Source organism: Engystomops pustulosus, chromosome 1 (genome assembly GCF_040894005.1).
Source record: "Engystomops pustulosus chromosome 1, aEngPut4.maternal, whole genome shotgun sequence".
In the NCBI taxonomy this organism is placed as follows: domain Eukaryota; kingdom Metazoa; phylum Chordata; class Amphibia; order Anura; family Leptodactylidae; genus Engystomops; species Engystomops pustulosus.
In genome coordinates this window covers 138,486,570-138,501,810 of record NC_092411.1, presented here as the reverse complement: position 1 = coordinate 138,501,810, position 15,241 = coordinate 138,486,570, and positions in this window count along the sequence as shown.

The following is a 15,241-nucleotide window of genomic DNA, read 5'->3' as shown; positions in this document are numbered from 1 at the left end:
GGAAGCCACTGCTGGACATTTTATTAATGAAGGGAGGATGCTGGACATGCTATTAGTGAAGGGAGGCCACTGTTGGACATTTTATTAGTAAAGGGAGACTTCTGCTGTGCATTTTATTAGTAAAGGGAGATCACTGCTGGGCATTTAATGAAACAGTAGTAGCTGCATTTCCCACCCTGGGCTTATACACGAGTCAATAATTTTCCACATTTATTTGTGGCAAAATTAGATTCCTTGGCTTATATTTGAGTATATATGGGATATATGTGTGCGTGTATATGCATGTAGATATATATTTATATGTATATATATATATATATATATATATATATATATATATCTGTATGTGTATTATCTGATGCCTTTTCTTTATTTATAACTAGCTGTTGATACCGGCATCTTAGCTAGAATCGATTGTCAAAAAATATTTTATTTGTATCTATCTCTCTCTGACTGTCTCTGAACGTTTCTGTCTGACTGTCTCTGCCTGTGTATATCTGTCAGTGTCTATCTGTCTCTTACTGTATGACCATCTTTGTCTCCGATTAACTCTGTCTACGACTCTATGTCTCTGAGTGTCTGTGACTTAGTCTGTTTCTGTCTGTCTCTGACTGTCTTGGGCTCTGACTCTGGGTTTCTCAGTCTGTCTCTGCCTGTTTCTGCCTCTGACTGTCTCTGTGCAAAATAGCAGCCAATCGCTGCTCAGCTTCTAACTGCCACAGCAGCAGACAATGGCTCATGTATATGGTGGTTAATAAGTGTATTTTGAAAAGTGTGGGGTTAAAATTTCAGTTCCTTTAGCAGATATACACTCACTGGCCACTTTATTAGGTACACCTGTCCAACTGCTCGTTAACACTTAATTTCTAATCAGCCAATCACATAGCGGCAACTCAGTGCATTTAGGCATGTAGACATGGTCAAGACAATCTCCTGCAGTTCAAACCGAGCATCAGTATGGGGAAGAAAGGTGATTTGAGTGCCTTTGAACATGGCATGGTTGTTGGTGCTAGAAGGGCTGGTCTGAGTATTTCAGAAACTGCTGATCTACTGGGATTTTCACGCACAACCATCTCTAGGGTTTACAGAGAATGGTCCGAAAAAGAAAAAACTTCCAGTGAGCGGCAGTTCTGTGGGCGGAAATGCCTTGTTGATACCAGAGGTCAGAGGAGAATGGGTAGACTGGTTCAAGCTGATAGAAAGGCAACAGTGAATCGCCACCCGTTACAACCAAGGTAGGCAGAAGAGCATCTCTGAACGCACAGTATGTGGAACTTTGAGGTAGATGGGCTACAACAGCAGAAGACCTCACCGGATGCCACTCCTTTCAGCTAAGAACAGGAAACTGAGGCTACAATTTGCACAAGCTCATCGAAATTGGACAGTAGAAGATTGGAAAAACGTTGCCTGGTCTGATGAGTCTCGATTTCTGCTGCAACATTTGGATGGTAGGGTCAGAATTTAGCATCAACAACATGAAAGCATGGATCCATCCTGCCTTGTATCAACAGTTCAGGCTGGTGGTGGTGGTGTCATGGTGTGGGGAATATTTTCTTGGCACTCTTTGGGCCCCTTGGTACCAATTGAGCATCGTTGCAACGCCACAGCCTACCTGAGTATTGTTGCTGACCATGTCCATCCCTTTATGGCCACAATGTACATCTGATGGCTACTTTCAGCAGGATAATGCGCCATGTCATAAAGCTGGAATCATCTCGGACTGGTTTCTTGAACATGACAATGAGTTCACTGTACTCAAATGGCCTCCACAGTCACTAGATGTCAATCCAATAGAGCATCTTTGGGATGTGGTGGAACGGGAGATTCGCATCATGGATGTGCAGCCGACAAATCTGCGGCAACTGTGTGATGCCATCATGTCAATATGGACCAAAATCTCTGAGGAATGCTTCTAGCACCTTGTTGAATCTAAGCCACTAAGAATTGAGGCAGTTCTGATGGCAAAAGGGGGTCCAACCCGTTACTAGCATGGTGTACCTAATAAAGTGGCCGGTGAGTGTACATACATACATACACACACACTCAGCTTTATATATCAGATTTATGTTTTTCAGATGAGGGTATGCTGATTCATACTTCGCCTGATTGGGTGGACAACATAGAAGACCTGTATTCTTTTTTGAAGGGTGTTTCGGGGAGTTTTCATTTTAATAAAATATATTTCTTTAAAAAAATTGCCTGTTTTTTTTTTACTCAAAATTTGCCTTGGTAATAGTGATGTTTTATAGACGGCACCCATTACTAGGACAGGGGCCTAGGGTTAGCCTTTAAAAAAGGTTAATACCAACCAGATTATTATTTCCCCCGTACCCACCCTCACAAGGAGTGCCGGGAAGAGCTCCAGAACCTGACCATCTATAGATGATTAGGTACTGGGGTGGCTGCAGGTTGGTATTATTGGGCTGTAATTTTTTAATTAATTATTTTACAAAAAGGGTGTGGGACCCCCATTTTCTATAACCAGCCAGACACTATACAGCTGCAGCAGTCTGACATTACTGGAATTTGAGCACCCACTGTTTTGGGCTATCACAGTTCAATTATACCAGCCTGCAGCCACCCCAGTACCTAATCATCTATAGACGGTCAGGTACTGGATTGTACCCAGCTCTTCCCGGCACTTGAATGTATCTTGAATGAATCTTGAATGTGGCTGTAAACAAGTAGTGTAACCAATGAACAAGTAGTCACAGTCCAGAATGGTTCACAAGCTCTTCTGTTGCTTGAAAGAGCTTATTGTTAACAGTAATGTCATCAAACCCCATGTAGCATGTAATGTTCACATCGGGCTGAAAACTGGTTTCTACTTGCAGATACTACTTTATTTTGGTATTTATGCAAGGCAGTGTAGCATTGTTCTATTTGCCTTGCACTTTTTCTAAAAAAGGAAGAGAACTTGAAGAGTCAAAAAATGCAGAAAAATAGTAGCCTTTTTTGTGGCCCCTAAACCTGTGGGTGAAAGCAGTATCACATCTACCACTGTAGCAGTTGTAGAGGAGGCAAGTTCAGAAAATTATCCAATTCAAATATTACCACAGCGGAGGTGGAAGAGTGTGCCCAGACTAGTAGTGAGGAAAGTATTGAGGATGAGTGTGGTAGAGATATGAGCCCAATACAAGCAATTACTCCCACCTCAAATCAGCGAATCAATTCCACTGCTACAAGTGAAACTGCAAGCACATCTACCAGCAGAATTTTACAAAGTGCTACTTCTTCTCAGTATGTCACTGATAGGGCTAATTATCCTGTAACAATTGCTGACCCAAAGGTTAAAAGAGTCATTATTTCCCAGATCCCCTAGTCTGTTCCCCAGAGATAATGATAAGGATAAAAGATTATTTTCTAAAAAAATGTTATGAGCGAATCAAACAAACTGGGCTCAAACTTCCTATCACATGGTTTTGTTATTCTCACAAGCTGAATGCTGTGTACCAAAACCATGCTGGCTGTTTGGGGATTGCAAAAAGCAGGGTTTTGAACCAGTTTGGGCAAAAGGAATCTATAAATGTAGGAGCTTAACCACAAAAATACAAGATCATTTAAAGCTAAAATGCTCATGTTGATTCATGTGTCGTATATATGAACAATGGAAGAAGAAAGGCACAATAGATGAGGAAACTGAAAAGAACCTGAGGGAGAGAAGAACTTTTGGAGGCAAGCTCTATAAATGACTCTTAATGTGACATTAACTATGGCAATGGCCAATCTGCATTCCGTGGTCAACAAGAACATTTTATTATTAATGGAAATTTTTTCTCCATAATCCAACTAAAAGATCTGCTGCGTTAATAGAAAATTAAATTATTACCTGTATAGAGACCAAAGGCCTGAAATTAAACAAGTGTCCCGGCCAGGGGTATGATGGAGCTGCAACCATGAGTTGCATGTACTCTGGAGGATTTTAGAAAAAAGAACAAAATGCTCTTTATTAACATTGTGCAGCACACAATCTTAACTTGGTTCAACAAAATGCAATGGCCAATATCAAGGAAGTTGCAGGGTTTTTGACATAGTACTGAATTTGTACACATTTGACATAAATCCACCTTGACATTGAAGAAGTTGTGCCCTACACATTGGGGCTCACTCTATGAATTCATGCTTGCTTTACTTTTTCGTTTTATTAATATATAAGATTATCCTTACCTCTTCAAAAACAAAAGAAAGAGAGGAGCCGGCATCACTAAAAAAATAGTCTTTTAAATTCACAATATTTGTTCTGTAGACTACAGTTTTGGAAAAATTTAGTACTGTGTTTAAAGTCACAGTTTCCCCATGTTTAGATGTAGTAACATCTCAGCTTCTAAACAGATTTATGGGAATGGACAAGGTTTGTGGTTGTTTAAATATTATTCAGCCTGCAATGCTTTCCAAGCTGCATCAAATCTCTGAGAAATCTACCAGGAAGATTTATCATCCAATTTTCCTGGTCAACTGCTCAATTTATGGTCTGCACTAGGGGAAGACAGTCAGAAGTCATCCTCTATCAGTGATATGGCTCTCCTCCTGCTGGTAGACAACAGTGTCCTTTCTTCTACACTGCCAGATGTGTTTGTAGCCTTGCTACGTTTCTTAACATGGACAGTAGCTACTACTGAAAGATCATTTTCTAAGCTTAAATTACCGTAATAAAAAACTACTTACGGAGCACCATGTCAGAACAAAGGCTTTCCGGGCTTGCGGTGTTGAGCATAAAAAATGAGCAACCTAGGAAACTAGTCAGAGACAGCATAGTGGACACATTTACTGAAGGTAAAGTTGGAAAGTTTTCTGTAAACTGTAAACTAACAAACAGCTTTACTAACACAGTTTCATGCATGCTTTGTTTTAAGTGACACTTATTGTCAATTTTTGTACTATGCCAGGAATGGATAAAAGCAGTGAAACCTTGTAAAGATGACAGGCCAAAGGGGGCATTGATCCTATAGCGGTTGAGCACAACTGTTTTCCAGACGACAGGCCACTATTACATTGAAAAGTGATCACCCAGGGTTGGTCTTCTTAAAGGTTATAAACAATATATGGAAACATGATTAAAAAAATAAAAAAAGAAAGGACTTAAAGGGAGCCTGTCAACAGGGACCTCATTTTCACTAAAGACAGGTTGCAGAAGCTTATTACACCTGCAGTACAAACATGCTTCTCTGCCTTTTCTAGGCATTTGCATACATGTTATAACTTACCTTGCATCCTGACAATAGTCATAGGGGCTGGGTTTTGGTTTGGATGCATTTCAAAAAACAACATGTGACTTGTCTGTGTTACTCACTCCTCAGATTTGTACAGCTCCTTCTCCAGGTCACAGCCTGGTGAGATGACATCAACGGGAGAGGGAGGAGCTGTAAATCAGCACAAAGGTCATCAAGTATTGACACCAAATGACATAAAACATTCCCATTTAAAACACAATCTAAAAGCATACAAAAATATAGGTAGTCTGACATGATTTTGCCCAAATAGAGACAAATCTATACGTAAACATAATGTAACATCATATAATTGCCTCTATATGACAAAGTCAGTGGTCAGATGTAACAATTGGTGTGAATGGACACTGATTAATAAATACCAACCATAAAGTGCAAGAAAGAGTTCATTATGTCAGTAACGTCTATCACTCCAACAAATGGCCTACATCCTATGCGTCACAACAACTATCAATAATAAGCAGGACTACAAGTGCCATATACAAGGGAAATTCCACATACTTACCACTGACCGTCATGCAAAAACATCAGAATGTCACACAGCCCAGCACCCCAATGCACGTTTCGCACCCAGCTTCATCAGGGAGTGATTTGCTTGCCTACTTCTTTAACAATTAATACAGCTGAAGTAAAACCTCAAATAAATATATTTTTTTGTTGATTTCTCTAGATTGATCAACCCTTGAAAGTTCTGGTTTTGTTAATGTAAGTTAGAAAACTTGAAATGTATTTTATAATAATGACTGATTGGAGAAACCTGAATAGAATTTGGATTTGGGTTATTTATATATTTTTTCAGGTTGTTTTTCATATATTTAATATGTTCGAAAATACAACATATCTTTTCAGAAGATGAAAACAAGTTGAATATGATACTTCCTGTCCAAGTAAGTTTTGATGATGCATATAAGTTAAGAAATGTCTAAGTTTTTAATTAATCTTATACCGTTCTATAATTACAAATAAATGATATAGCAAGATGTTTTAAAAGCCAAAATCTTGCTAAGGGGCCCACTCGTTCCTAGTTTCGCCACTGATGCTGAGCCATCAATGTCAGATGTGAACTCTACCACTAGTGAATTCTTTTATTTTTCTATCATGAGCTCCATTCTGGCCCTTTCTCTCACCACCTTAAAAGTTGCAATGGAAAAAACATGTCCCTCCGCCTCACTTACCAGATGCAAGGATAAGCTGTTCTCTATGGGAGTTGCCTCCTCCCCCTTCACATCTCTCAGCTATACTCCAGTTATGCTTGTGAGCTTCACTGGGTTTCCTCCTACTCCAAAAATGTAGACAGTGGAGTACCTGGCCAATCTTGGACCAGAATCCCAGCCGTCAAGCCGTGTGTTGACTGACCTGACATCTCTTCGTCCTTTGCTTTCTTCTGTACCACCATTAAATCCTTCATCATGGTTTAAAGTGTTTTATAGCAGGAAAAAGAATGAGGAGAAGAGGAAACAGGAGAACAGGAATAAGGCCCTTTCCACACTTGCGAGTGTGATGCGATGAACTCGCATCACACTCGCAACGCATGCTGCCTGGACCGCGCGGCCCGAACGCTGCGAACAGGGACTGAACTGACATGCTGAGCCACTGGTGGTTACTGGAAAAACCTTCCTCTTATTGTCATCAAAGACACAATGAGAAAAACCTGGCTCTTCCTCTCACTGCCATGGATGCAATAAGAAAAACCTGTCCCTTCCTCTAACTGCCATTAAAAATACAATGGGAAAAACCTAGCTGTTCTTCCCACTGCCAAAAAATATGCAGTGGTTAATCAGACACATTTTTGGTCTGCTCATCACTAAACAGGGCAGTTGTCCTGCAAAAAAAAAAAGTTGCATAGTTTATGCTTGTGTAAATAGTTTTGGTTTTTGTAAAACAAAAGTTTTGTGTCTTCCTAAAAGTTTATTTTTCTACAAAGTTTTGGTTTTAATTGCTTCTCAAAAAGTTTTAGTTTTTTTACATTTGATCCAGGGAGTTCAGGAGGGTATTTTTCCCTACTTTGGGTGGAGTGTGGTCTTTTTCCCAGACAGATAAGCTTCAACATGGAATGCTGTGTTTCAATGGTTGTGCTGACACTGTTAGTGTCAACCTTGACTGGATGAGGAGGCAGGAGAAGGAAAGCAGAGTTGGAGAAAGAGGCAAACAGATACAAGGAGTGATGTCCTGCAATCCTCAGTGTTGGAAGTGTCAGGTACCCACTGGACCCACTGGTGCACCTAGAATCTGCAGTTGTAAGTCACAATTACACACTGCATGTTTTCTTTTGCAGCATTAGGATGAGATCTGTATATGTTCAATCCACTATTTTGTCATTTTGAATTGCTGCATAGTACCTAACCTGCAGTCATTATGCAGTGTGTGTTCCCAGTCTATTGAAGCAAAGTTGCTTGTCTTTATAAAATTTTGAAGTTACATTAATCTAATCAGAATATAACAGTGTGAGATACACGAGCACTGAATAATAACTTTTACTCGAATGCTCAACACCTATAATAAATACAAACACATGTACTATAAATTTGTCTTGCAATATTTCCGCTTGTGGAGCACATTTTACATCACTGCACTAAAAGAATTGTAGGTTTTGACTGTTGTGTCTTACAAATGTAAATGTGCAGAGTTCTGCTTCATAAATATGGTTTATTTCAAGCTCGGTAATCATGTTTCTCAGATTTGCTCTTGCTTCCATGGGTTATTAAATAATAACTATAGGTTGCTCCAGCACTGCTAGCAGGGAAATGTCAGTAGTTGATAAAGTTGATTTACTGTGAGAAAATGCTGAAAACAGGAATGGTCATATTTAGACTTATGGTCATATTTAAATATGATTTTCCAATTTAGCAGCCGTAGATAGTATATACTCTGGGTTGTAATAGCCCAAAAGTCACAACAAAAAAATTAGGTACACTTGCCCCATTCATTTACTGTAAAGTTAATCTCATCCCGCAAAAAAAGAGATAAAAAATACAAAGATTCTAGCTTGTTTATGCACCTATAAACCCCCCCCAAATTGCTACTTTCTATAAAGCAAAACTGGCTGTGGAGAGGAATGTATAAATTGTGCGAGACTACTTAATGGTATATTCATGGGTAAAAAGAAACCACACTTAACCCCTTAAAATACCTCCCCTCTCTACCACAACTAGAAGTCAGTGGCAAAACAGTTGGGGTTATATCTCAAACGTACTAAATTTGCCATGGCACTGAAAATCTAGTACTGCAAAATTCTTGCTCTTTGTCTTCTGGAGCTATAAAGTGACATCCACGTGTGTGGTATTGCCAAATTACAGAACAAAATCTGAGATATGTTTTCTTCTTTTATCTTACATGAATTTGTACATTTTAGGGCTAAATAATCATTCTATTGTCTAAATTGTAAAATAAAATCTCCAAGTGACATGCTTAAAGGGTTAACAAGCCGTTTTGTATAGTTTAATGGGTTTGAATAGTTAGACGTTTTGTTTCTATTTCAAATAAATAGAACCTTTTAAAATCCCTATAAATATGACATTTCCTTGACAATTTGGAAAATTGGTGTTCATGTGTATGCCTCATTTAGTCCTAATAAAATAAAAAATTATAAAAAAAAGGATGCCAACTTAAAGCAGACATATGGTAAAAGTAAATCAGTAACCAATTTGAGTAGTTAGACTTGCTGTATGATTAGCATGTAGATCTTTGTACCTATGGTAATATATACACTCACCGGCCACTTTATTAGGTACACCTGTCCAACTGCTCGTTAACACTTAATTTCTAATCAGCCAATCAATTTAGGCATGTAGACATGGTCAAGACAATCTCCTGCAGTTCAATTCGAGCATCAGTATGGGGAAGAAAGGTGATTTGAGTGCCTTTGAACGTGGCATGGTTGTTGGTGCCAGAAGTGCTGGTCTGAGTATTTCAGAAACTGCTGATCTACTGGGATTTTCATGCACAACAATCTCTAGGGTTTACAGAGAATGGTCCGAAAAAGAAAAAACATCCAGTGAGCGGCAGTTCTGTGGGCAGAAATGCCTTATTGATGCCAGAGGTCAGAGGAGAATGGGAAGACTGGTTCGAGCTGATAGAAAGGCAACATTGACTCAAATCGCCACCCATTACAACCAAGGTAGGCAGAAGAGCATCTCTGAATGCACACTACTTTGAGGTAGATGGGCTACAGCAGCAGAAGACCACACCAGGTGCCACTCCTTTCAGCTAAGAAGAGGAAACTGAGGATACAATTTGCACAAGCTCATCGAAATTGGACATTAGAAGATTGGAAAAACGTTGCCTGGTCTGATGAGTCTCGGTTTATGCTGCGACATTCGGATGGTAGGGTCAGAATTTGGCATCAACAACATGAAAGCGTGGATCCATCCTGCCTTGTATCAACGGTTCAGGCTGGTGGTGGTGGTGGTGTCATGGTGTGGGGAATATTTTCTTGGCACTCTTTTGGCCCCTTGGTACCAATTGAGCGTTGTTGCAACGCCACAGCCTACCTGAGTATTGTTGCTGACCATGTCCATCCCTTTATGACCACAATGTACCCAACATCTGATGGCTACTTTCAGCAGGATAATGCGTCATGTCATAAAGCTGGAATCATCTCAGACTGGTTTCTTGAACATGACAATGAGTTCACTGTACTCAAATAGCCTCCACAGTCACCAGATCTCAATCCAATAGAGCATCTTTGGGATGTGTTGGAACGGGAAATTCCCATCATGGATGAGCAGCCGACAAATCTGCGGCAACTGTGTGATGCCAATCACATCATGTCAATATGGACCAAAATCTCAGAGGAATGCTTCCAGCACCTTGTTGAATCTATGCCACGAAGAATTAAGGCAGTTCTGAAGGCAAAAGGGGGTCCAATCCGTTACTAGCATGGTGTACCTAATAAAGTGGCCGGTGAGTGTACATCATCATGTTTTTGTGTGTATTTTTATAATGTTTTTATCATTTTGATTAATAAAGATTTTTATGGTTCATCATATACATTTTTTCTATTTGACTTTCTTTTCATATTGGGGTTATCAAATATTCATTAGTACAAATATGTAAAATGTAGCCTTATTGCACACTCATTGCATTGCACTAACTGTAAAACAAGCAACTTCTAATATATTGCTGATGTAATTATTTTATCATTTTTTACTGCATTGGTCCTACTTCTAGCTCAGAAATGTATCTGGAATATGAAAAAGTAAAATGTAATGTAGAGAATTATCACAGAATAGCAGCTGCTTTATTATGCCCCACTATATTTGTATGCAGATTGATTGAGGCAGTGGGAAATATTATTTTCCCTATGACTGGCTTCTCTGAATTTAGCATGAACAACGTCTCTATGGAGCTTCTTCACATTGACTTATGTTCAATTTAGATTGGCAGTTTCTACAGAGCTTGAGCTGCAGTTTGAAATTGGTTGCATTCATATGGTTAGTAGGTGATAACATACGTCCCTTGAATAGAGAAAAATGACAAACAGTAATATTTTCATGTCTGGAAATGATAGAGGGAAAGGACTCCACTATGTTTTTACTAGGAAAATGTGTGTTACATATGTACATATATGTATATTTGCGTAATGTGAACATGAAACAAACGTCATAAAGTGCTAAGAAGAAATGAATTATAAAGCAAAGTACATTTATACGTTCTTTTTGCTGCATTTTTCACGTGTAACTATGGTTATTTCAAAGTACATTTATACGTTCATTTTGCTGTATTTTTCACGTGTAACTATGGTTATTTCAAGTTACATGACCCTTTATACACAGCCAATCAATAGTACCCTTACATTACTACCCTCTTTATATTATTGTTCATAAGGAGAGTGCGCTGATAAAGCTAGGGAAACATCAAAATGATTAGATTAGATGATTAGAAGTAGGCACCCCTCTCTTGTTTGTGTCATAAACCAGCACCCACAGGTATAAATTTCTCTATAGGAAATGGTCATTCTGTTGGGGATCCCTAGTGAATGGACTGATTGTTTATTTCTGCTTCCCTAGGCACCAGACTTGAGTTGAGTTTTTTTTACACCTTTTATTTTATCAAACTAATATTTTCATTTTCATGTACTTGCCTGTTTATTTTATGTTACCCTCTTTATGATATCCCCTTTGTTTGTTGGCACTTTTTATATTAAAATGCAATTAAATAAGAGCCTAAACTCAGAAGAGGCATTACCTAAATTGATTGTTTAACTAGTGAGTGTAATATCGTATTTGGGCATAGTCTGTGCAAGGTGTCTCGTCAGACTTATATGACCAGTAATGGCATATAAAATCACTTAGATTTTGGAGTACATGGAGCTGTCAGAGGGCAGTCCAGTGTGACCCAGAAGGCTCATTTTCTGAAGCTAAGTCTGTGATCCTGACAGAGAGAAATGTCAATACTTAGGGCCCTTGAGTAAATCATGTTATTACAGTCAGCCAAGGCATTTCCAGTATATAAATGGTATATATACTATAAAATAAGATGCAGATATGCTCTGACTTTCTATAATATTTTATTGTATAGTTGGTCTACAGATGAGTAGTTTGTTATGGACCAATTTTTTAATATTCCATATTACATGATGAGCAGAGGTGAGCAGATCACTGGATGGAGGAGCGGCTATGGATATTGTTTTTTTGGATTTTGCAAAGGCATTTGACACTGTCTGTCATAGACGCCTGATGGGTAAAATAAGGTCTATTGGTTTAGCAGTTATCATTTGCAGCTGGATGGAAAACTGGCCGAAGGATCATATCCAGAGAGTTGTGGTCAATGATTCCTACTCAGAATGGTCACCAGATATACAAATGTACCCCAGGGTTTGGTCATCCACTTTTCAAATGAGATTCAATGTGGATAAATGTAAGGTTATGCACCTGGGGGCTAAAAATCCACAGGCAACATATGTTCTTGAAGGAGTAAATCTTGAAGAGTCACTTCTTGAGAAGGACCTGGGCATACTAGTAGATCACAAATAATGTATCAAAAGTGGTATGAACTCTCGGGATAGGGATGTAATATTACCACTGTACAAGGCATTGGTCCGTCTCACCTGGAATATGCTGTCCAGTTCTGGGCTCTGGTCCATAGAAAGGATGCCCTAAAGCTGGAGAGGGTTCAAAGAAGAGCCACAAAAATGATAAGGGGTATGGAGGGTCTCAGTAATGAGGAAAGATTAAAAAAACTAGATTTATTTAGTCTGGAAAAGAGATGACTATGAGGGGACATGATTAATTTATATAAATATATTAATGGTCCATACAAAAATTATGGTGTAAAGTTGTTCCAGATTAAATCAAATTAAAAGAAAAAGGGGGCACTGTCTCCATCTGGAGAAAACAAGGTTTAATCACTGGAGGCAACAGGGCTTTTTTACTATGAGAACTGTCAATCTGTGGAATAGCCTGCCTCAGGTGCTGGTCACAACAGGGACAGCAGAGAGCTTCAAGAAGGGCCTAGATGCCTTATTACATCTAAATAACATTAATGGTTAGGTTATATTGAATTGTTTCCCCTAAATTCCTTCCTCCTCTTTTTTTCAACCGTATAAACTATGATACATTTTGCACAAGTCTAAAGTGGAATAATAAATGTTGTAAAAGTGTAGTTAGTTTTATAACGTCATTGAGGTATGGAAATCGGGACAAATTCTAGTGACATTTTTTAAATGCAGGGATGTACAGAAAAACTGAGAACTTCACTTCTGCACTGAGCTCTACACTTTATACAACTAATTTGCATGTTACTTTACATGATTTTCTGGATGATGCCACTACACTGGCCCATAAATGAAAGGTGGAAGGTGCTAATCTAATTGATAAGATACCGGCAGTGGGTTATCAGAGTAATTTCTGACAAGTTCCTTCCATTTATTGAAAAAAATTAAAGTTAGTTTAGTTGTAAATGTTTTGTTTCTCTATTGATATATATGAATAATATTTTTACCCCTAATGCAAGAACACTAGAGAGTTTTAGGTTATTATTTGTTAATATATTTCAACATCATACTGCAAAAGAAAAAAATACTGAAAACATAGATGGGATAAATTCTATAGCACAATGAGACAAGGAATGACCTTTGCTTCCCTTTGTCTCTGGTGAGCTGGCGGGAGCAGAATAGGCATACTTGAAGCAGATGTGCACACTTGCTGAGCTGTCAAAGTAATAGGTTTCGTATTATGTTTTCTTTTGTCTTCTGCTAAGAAGTGCTGAGCTACTATATAATCTACCCAGGAGATATAGATCTACAATGGAACACTGTAAACCTACTGAAAGGCATTTCCTAGCTTCAGGAAGAATAGGAAATTCAGGATATAAGCTGTATTGCAGAAAGGAAAATGTGTGGGGTTTTAGGAGAAAATGTAAATGACTTTCCCTTAATTATGTAATAAGGCCAAAGGCTCATGGTCAGGCAACAGTGTGCGTCATAGTCCTTGCCCGGCAATCACAGAACAAGCTTCTACCGTGATTGACAGGTGGGGGTACAGACATTGGTGGGCCTAAAGCTACATATTCTAGTTTTTGAATAAGTTCAAGGTACATTTGAAGATTGCCTAGATGTACATTCTCACATTCTGGCAGCCACAGGTAGTTTAGACCAAATCCATATGTGGTGCACACCTGCAGATGCACAGGCTGACATGCACAGTGAAAGATCCTGTCAGAAACAGGATCTTTGACACAGCATCTGAAGACAGTCAAGGGGTCCTTTATTGAACCCCAAGGCTGCCATTGAACCCTGCGCATAGGTAGTATATAGCCAGTCAGCCCTCTTTAGTATACAGCCAGCCAGCCCCTGTAGTATACAGCCAGCCAGCCCCTGTAGTATACAGCCAGCCAGCCCTCTGCAGTATATAGCCAGCCAGCCCTCTGCAGTATATAGCCAGCCAGCCCTCTGCAGTATATAGCCAGCCAGCCCCCTGCAGTATATAGCCAGCCAGCCCCCTGTAGTATATAGCCAGCTAGCCCCCTGTATTATTCAGCCAGACAGAGACAAAAGAGGTGCCACGGGGACCGGAGCAGCTCAGAGAAAACAGAAGAGGAGCCGCGCCCACATCAGAAAGCTGCTGCAACGAGCATCGGGGGCACCGGAAGGTGAGTATGTACGTTTTTTAATTGACTCATGTATAAGCCGAGGTGAGGTTTTTCAGCACATTTTTTGTGCTGAAAAACTCAGCTTATACACCAGCATATACAGTACTTAGGAAAAAAAAAGTCTTAAAAACCTCCATTAGAAGAAAACAATGCATGTCCATCGAAAAGATCATTGAAAAAATCTCATCTTTTTTAACATTGTAAATATCACATGAAATTCATCTCATAAATCTGAATTAAAAAAGAAAAAAAATTAAAGAGATACACATAAAAACATTAACAAAAATAACGGACACTTTGGAGAGGGAAATACTTGTACACAAATATTTCCATAGGCGCTGGCATAGAACAGTGCATACCACAAAGAATAAATTATATATTCTAAACTTATTGCAAATCCCCTCTATTCTCAAACATGCAGGCCAAAGTGCCAAAGAGGTCAGTATTGGGCCTCCTTCTGATTGATATTTTTATCAACCCCTTAACGCCGAAGCCACTTTTCACCTTCCTGACATTTTTTCAAATCTGCCCTGTGTCACTATAAGTGGTTAGAACTTCGGAACTCTTTAACATATCCAAGTAATTTTGAAATTGTTTTCTCGTGACACTTTGTACTTCATGTTAGTTTAAAAATGTTGGTGGTATGTGTTGCTTTTATTTATTAAAAAAACAGATATTTGGTGAAAATTTAGAAAAAGTCTCGATTTTTGAAATTGAAAATTTCCTACTTTTTCCATACGTAGTCATAACAAATACGTAGTCATAACAGCAAAAACACTTGATAACTACTATTAACAGAATGTCTGCTTTATGTCTCCATGGTTTTTTATGCATTCTCTCATTTTTGTAAGATGTTATGGGGCTTTAAACTTTAGGTACGATTTCTCAAATTTTCATAAAAAACACAAAATCATGCTTTTGCA